Genomic DNA, 6450 nt, shown 5'->3' with positions numbered 1-6450 from the left:
TAACACCCGGAGTGATGGCTGAGTCAGCTGAAATGTCATCCACAATCGAAACAGTCTGGTCTATCCCCATCTGCCTCAAAACGCGCGAAGCGCAGTACCAAGTACAGTGTGTAAGGCCTAAAAGGTAAAGCCGAGTATGGCAGAAGCTAACCTGGATGAAGCGGGTGATGTCATACCAGGAAATGTACCACAGTACCTCATTTGGACCCAACTCAATCAGCCATGAGGTCCATGCATCAGTAGACGGATGAGTGATCAGGATCCTCCGCATACGATACTGAGAGGGGTTGTAAGGCAAGAAAGTAGGAGCAGCAACCACTTGGAGGTAGTCCTTTAACCAAACCTGAGTAATGGATCCTTTCTATTACGAAGGAATGAACCAAAAGAAAGAAGGAAAAAAAATAAGAAAAAGGAAAAGGGGAAATACCTGGAGAATAATCGGAGAGACCGTCCAGTCATCGAAGCCTAAAGCAGCTCTGTCAAGGCTCCTGATAGTCTCTGCCAGCACAATGCCGCTGATGCAACTCATATCCTCCATCTGCCGAATCATGGGGCAGAGTCGCAAATCCCCAAAGCCTGGGTCCTTGTTGAACAAGAAACCAGCTAATAGGCAGAAAACCAAGGCTCGCATTCTCAGCCTCATCCGGTCTGGGTCGTCTGAGTGAACCTCTGAAAATTCGTCAATCAGGGGGCAGCAGAATTGCTTTCTGGTCGCCAACAATCATGGCCCTAGCTTGTGGCTGGCTGAACTGAAACAGGCTTTCAAATGACCGAACATACCCAATTTTTACCTCATGCTTGACTAAAGGGGCATTGGGATCGCACCCTATAATAGCGCAGAATTCCTCAAAAAGAGGGCACATCTCCTCCATCATGGCCCCGAACCAGAAAACGTGGGCCTCCGGGTCCCAAAGTCTGATACAGGCCCGTAGAAAATCCCAATCAATCACCACTCCCCTAAGGGTAATGATAGGAGAAAGACCGTACCTCCCTAAGTTGATCTTTTCGACTTTGGAGAGACTCTTAGTCCAGCTGTGCATGCTGTGGTTATAAAAAGGGTTCATTTTTGAAAAAGAGAAGAAGGAAAAGAGAGGAAAAGGGAAGAAACTGGCTGAAAACTGTTTTTCTGGCACGAGTTCCGAGAAAGAATGAGGGAGTGTGAAAAGAAAAAAGAAAAAATAAGGTTTTTATAGAAAAACACGCCCGGAGGCGGCTGCCTCAGCCGGTGGCGGCGGCGGTAGCTACCGCCATCAAAAAGAAAAAAAAAAGCGAGATAAAAAAAAATCTCGTTTTCTTTCAAAATGGATAATCATGCATACATATTTTCAGTACTACCAAGTGCAGGTATAGTCAAAGTCCAGTACAGAAATACAGGCAAAAAAAAAAATAGGAAAAATCTAGCAACCATGGCGTCAGCGACGGGGCCTCCTCCTCCTCTGATCATCAAAGGCCCTCAGAGTCCAGGACGCAGAAAGTTCTTGCTGCATCCCGAGCATCAGCTCCATCATCTAACTGACCAAGCCGTTAGGAACCTGGAAATCATACAAAAAACACAAGTCAATATGAAATCTCTTATGAATCCTTTTTGTGAGAGATTTATCAGTCATTACCTCATTAATGTCCTCGGGAGGAAGATCCAAGTGATCCACATTCTCCAGGGAGACCTCCCGAAAAGCTAGAGTGCCGTCAGGAGTATAGTAGGAAATGCTGTATGGAAGACGTAGGTTGGCCAGGCCTGGATGAAGCGGCCCGGTAGCCTCTGAGATGGCCCGAGGAGCCCTAGACGGACCTGACGAGCGGCTAGGCCCAGCCCGAGATGGACCCTCAACCGGAGTGGAAGAAGAAGGATCGGTCGAAGGCCTCCTCCTGGGAGTCCTAGTCGAGGGACCTGAAGCCCGAGAAGAAGTGGCGTCAAGGGGCTGGGAAGGTGCCGATCTCTGAAAACTATTAAGCCGAGATCCAATGGGCTGCATCAAAAAGATTCTGCAGAACTCGTCATAATCTCCCCCTAGGATGAACTCCACATGTGGAACACCCTCAGTATGGGCATCGGTAAGCGTCATCTGCCTGCCCGCTCGAATGTCCTCGGGAGGGGAGTAAGGGACAGAACGGCAGCCTCTTATCTGAAGGTCTACTCTCTCGCCTAAGTAATATCGTCTCAAGACGGGATGCGACAGGACCACCCTCCGCCGAGACAAGGCATCCGACCGCTGGAAATGGGGGTCGGCCTAAATCCAACTCTGTAGACGGGCAGTCATCGGCCCCACCTCAACCTATGAAAGATGCAAATGTGTTAATAAATCCTTTTTATTTAACATATTAAAGAATTACTAAGCACTTACCTGCTCCAGAGTGCAAGTATCAAAAAAGGCCCTTAGATCCCTCAGCAATTTTTTACGCCGAACGGTATGAAGGTTTGATCGGTACCATCTCCAAGCCGAAGGCACCAGTCCTAGCCCAAGATCAGCATGAATGAGCTCTGGGCGAGTATACGGGAAATACTCAAATGCCCAAGTCTGTAAAAAAAAAAAGAAGAAACAAGAATCAATGAGAAAAAATCAAGAATAATAAACAGAAAAGCACAGAAAGGGAGAATGTTCTTTACATTACCTCCCAAAAGTAGTAGGTCCCGCTGAGCTTACAGTGGCCTCGACTCAGATCACACATGTCATCATACATGCGGCTCAGAATAGCGCCGGCCCAGTCGTACTCCTCAAGATGGGCCAGATTTTCCAAACTCTTCAAGATGGAAGGATTAAACTTCTCTTTCCTGTTGGACCAGAAGGTTGAAGCAAACAGCAGCAACAAAGTGAATCTGGCCACCTGAGTAGCCGTCAGCTCGCCCTGCCTGTATCTAGCATAAATGTCGGGGGCCTGGAGGGATAGCCAGCGTCTGGAAACGCTCAAAACGGGAGTAGTAGAGCTTGGCCCGACAATCCGGGGCAGGTCGATCCCTATCAGCTCAACCATCCAATCAGGAGAAACCTCAGTCCTCCAGTCATTATATAGCTCGATCGGCCGAATGCCAAAAGGGATCCTGAAGATCACAGAAAAGTCTGTGGGGGTCATTGTCAACTTGCCCCAAGAAAGTGGAACGTATTGGTGGTGTCCCACCACCTCTCGTCCAAAGCACCCAGTAATTCTTTATGGCTGCTCCGACCCACGTCAAAATGCCTCAGGAAGCCTAGATGGGAAGGACTAATAATCGCTCCGACTGGGTTGTTGTGGTCGAATATCTCGATTGAAATTTCGGCCACAGAGGTCTCACCCACATCCAATTTAATATGGGGGTCCTAAAAGGTAAAGTAATATAAGAGTTATTCCTCGGTTCCTTACTAAGGATAATATCTTAGTTTTACCCTAGCATGCATACTAATAAAACAATAAAATTCAAAAAAATGATAAAAAAGAAAAGTAAACTTACCTGGGCATAGATACTAGTCACGGAAGTGTGGGTGTCTGCGTCCGCTGTAAGATCGGTGTCTAGGGAAATTCCCAAAGACTCCAGAAAATCCTCGTCGCTGCTGTGACCCGAAGAAGTCATTGAGGAAAATGATGAGGAAGTTGAGAGGATTTGAGAGAAATCTTTGAGTTTGAAAGTTAAGAATGAATGTAAAAGTGAAACTTCAGCTATTTATAAGAAAATAGCCAAAAGGCGGGTCTTCTGGACGCGTCCAATTTTCGCCTTCAAAATTTTCTTTTCAAACAACCACCGACTCTCATAAATCATTTTTATGGTTGCCGGTGGGGGGCAACTGTGAATACTCAAATTTTGAGGCTCAAAAAGCCTGTTTTCTCGGACTGCAAACAGTCCAGCCGGGCCGGAGGCCATTCGAAAAGTTCACCCAAAGTATGCCAATATGGTACTTAAAACGTCTGAAAAATTACGAGGATCGCAAACTAGTCCCAGAATATTTTTTGGAGGTACGAAACTCCCAAAAAGGCCTTCGGAACGAAAAACCAGAAAGTGGACAAGCCACGACGGCTGCGTCCGCCGGCAACGGCGGCGGCGGCCGCCAGCCACGGCGGGGGCGCCCGCCCTTCACGGCGGCGGAGGCCGCCGGCCAGGGCGGCACGTTGCGGCCGCCGGCCACGGCGGCAGTTGCCGCCCTCTGTGGCTGCAGCGGCCGCCCTCCGCGGCGGCAACGACCGTCTCCGCGGCAGGTGCTGCAGCCCTCCAGCCCGGGTTTTCCCTATAAATACAACCCCGGTGCGACTTTTTTACTCACTCAGTCTGTGTTGACGGATGCTCTCTTCTCCCCTACGCTCCTTGCGGTTCTTTTACTGTTTTTCTGCATTTAGTGTAGGCTTTTATTATTCTGCTGTTGTGATACTTGGTCACTTAATTAAATTAATTCTAATTAATATTCCCCAAACGAGGAGCTTAATCCGGAGTTTTCAAGCTGAAGCTAAGAAGTGGCCGACGATTAACTCAGGTAATAACGAAACCCTGTCTACTTAATTTCAGCATTTTGTGCATATTTCTCTTCTACTCCAATTCTGAATTAAACTGCTTCATAAATGCATTCACGTCATCAATTTGGCAAATAAACTACCTCAATTAAATATGATTAAGCTTAAATGCCCGGTTAATTAATAATCGTGGTGTTAAAGCCTAAATCCGAACATACTGGCTAAAAAGCCTAGTTAATTAATAACTACGGTGTAATTGCCTTTATTTCGAACAACTTCGGCTAAAAGTCCAATTAATCAATAATTGTGGCTAAAAGCCTTAATCAATCATGTTTTTTGGCAACAAATTGCCTACAGTTTAATCAATCACATTTTGGCAACAAATTGCCTAAATTACACATCAATTTTTGGCAAAATGCCTTGAATTAATCAATCTTTTGGCTAAAAGCCTTCAAATAATCAATTTTGACGACAATCGCCTAAATCACATCAACTTTTGGCAACAAATTGCCTAAATCAATCTTTTTGGCTAAAAGCCTTAAATCAACCCTTTTGGCAACAAATGCCTAAAACATCAAATCAATCAATTCTTTGGCAAAATGCCTAAACAAAATGCACAAAGCATACACACACTCATGCATTAAGCATACCCATTCAAAGCCCTTTTAAAAAGGCCTATCAAACTACGTCGACTTTGATCTTCCATTCAAACGGAAGTACGTAGGCACATTCGGGATTTAACCCCGAGCGGCAAGTCGAAATCACTTAAACATTTCATTGGTCCAATTACATCATTTACCCTGCAAAGCATTCATTCATCGATTAGTTCATCAACATGACATGGTCTCGGGATCCACCTCGGGTTCGCAAACCATGCCTTAAACATTGGGATAATTAATATAGTAATTAGGTTAATTAAAATTGGAGTAAATTTAGGGTTTTTTCCTAGTTTACCCTAAAATAATTAAACAAGGTGGCGACTCACACATTCACGTGCATTTCTGCCCTTAGTCATATGTATTATATGCCTATTTTCGGGGGAGGGGTTCACAGAACCATCATTCTTTTTCCTTGCCTTTTACTTGAACGACATAGTGATGATAAGAGTGAAGAGTGTGTTGGCTAAGGATCAGAAGATTTTTGTAAAGAGTATTATAATGGCAGATTTGGTGTTTGAAGAAAAATAGAATCCTTTATATAGATAATCTTAGGGAAGGATAGGTTTGAATGGTCAAAGGAGAAGTTGAGAAGGAAAGGATTGGATTGGTTTTGAAAAGGTGTTTGTAGTTTGCAGGTCTGAATACCTTGGGAAGGAGAAGCGTTGAATTGAATTTGAAAAGATAGTTGTTATGTTCTGTCCGTTGGACAGTTGAGCCCGCGAATCTGGTATTGTGCTCCCGACCTTTAAGATTTCTCCTTGCGAATGATGATCTCAAACCTTCTGCCTTCCTGTGCACTTTGTTCACACCCGCGAATATTACTATCGCAATCGCGATCTTTAATCCAATCTCTCTATCTCTTTTTTTCACAGGTATCACGCCCGCGATGTTGTCCGTGAATACAAAGGCCAACTCGTCTGTGCTTAAAGCACAACCTTACGTGCCCGCGCTTCCATAAATCGTGCTTGCGTAATCTGTTTCAACTTGGTGTCTTCAAATTGCATGCAATTCTACTTGGGGTGGATCACCAACCTTATCACCCAAGTAAAGCTTACATCTTTGTCCATTTACCATAAATGTGGTACCTAATAAAAAAATGCTGAAATCATACATAAAAATTTTTCGCTAAATGACAAAACACCGTTCCACGGCAACGGCGCCAAAAACTTGTTGCTCTCCTTGATTACCCGTAAGTATATGGATCACAACATAGTACTAAAAAGATCGATCCCACGAGGAACGAGTTATGTCCACTTTACTACTTATCCTTAACACTTATGTTTACAGCAATAAAACATGAAATGATTAAACTATAATCCTATTTAAACTTTAATTATATATACTACTTAATTTTATTGAATAAGATATAGAAGAATTG

This window comes from Jatropha curcas, chromosome 9 (genome assembly GCF_041381405.1).
Source record: "Jatropha curcas cultivar XTBG-Jc1 chromosome 9, XTBG_Jcur_1.0, whole genome shotgun sequence".
Taxonomy (NCBI): domain Eukaryota; kingdom Viridiplantae; phylum Streptophyta; class Magnoliopsida; order Malpighiales; family Euphorbiaceae; genus Jatropha; species Jatropha curcas.
This window is presented reverse-complemented; position numbering follows the sequence as displayed.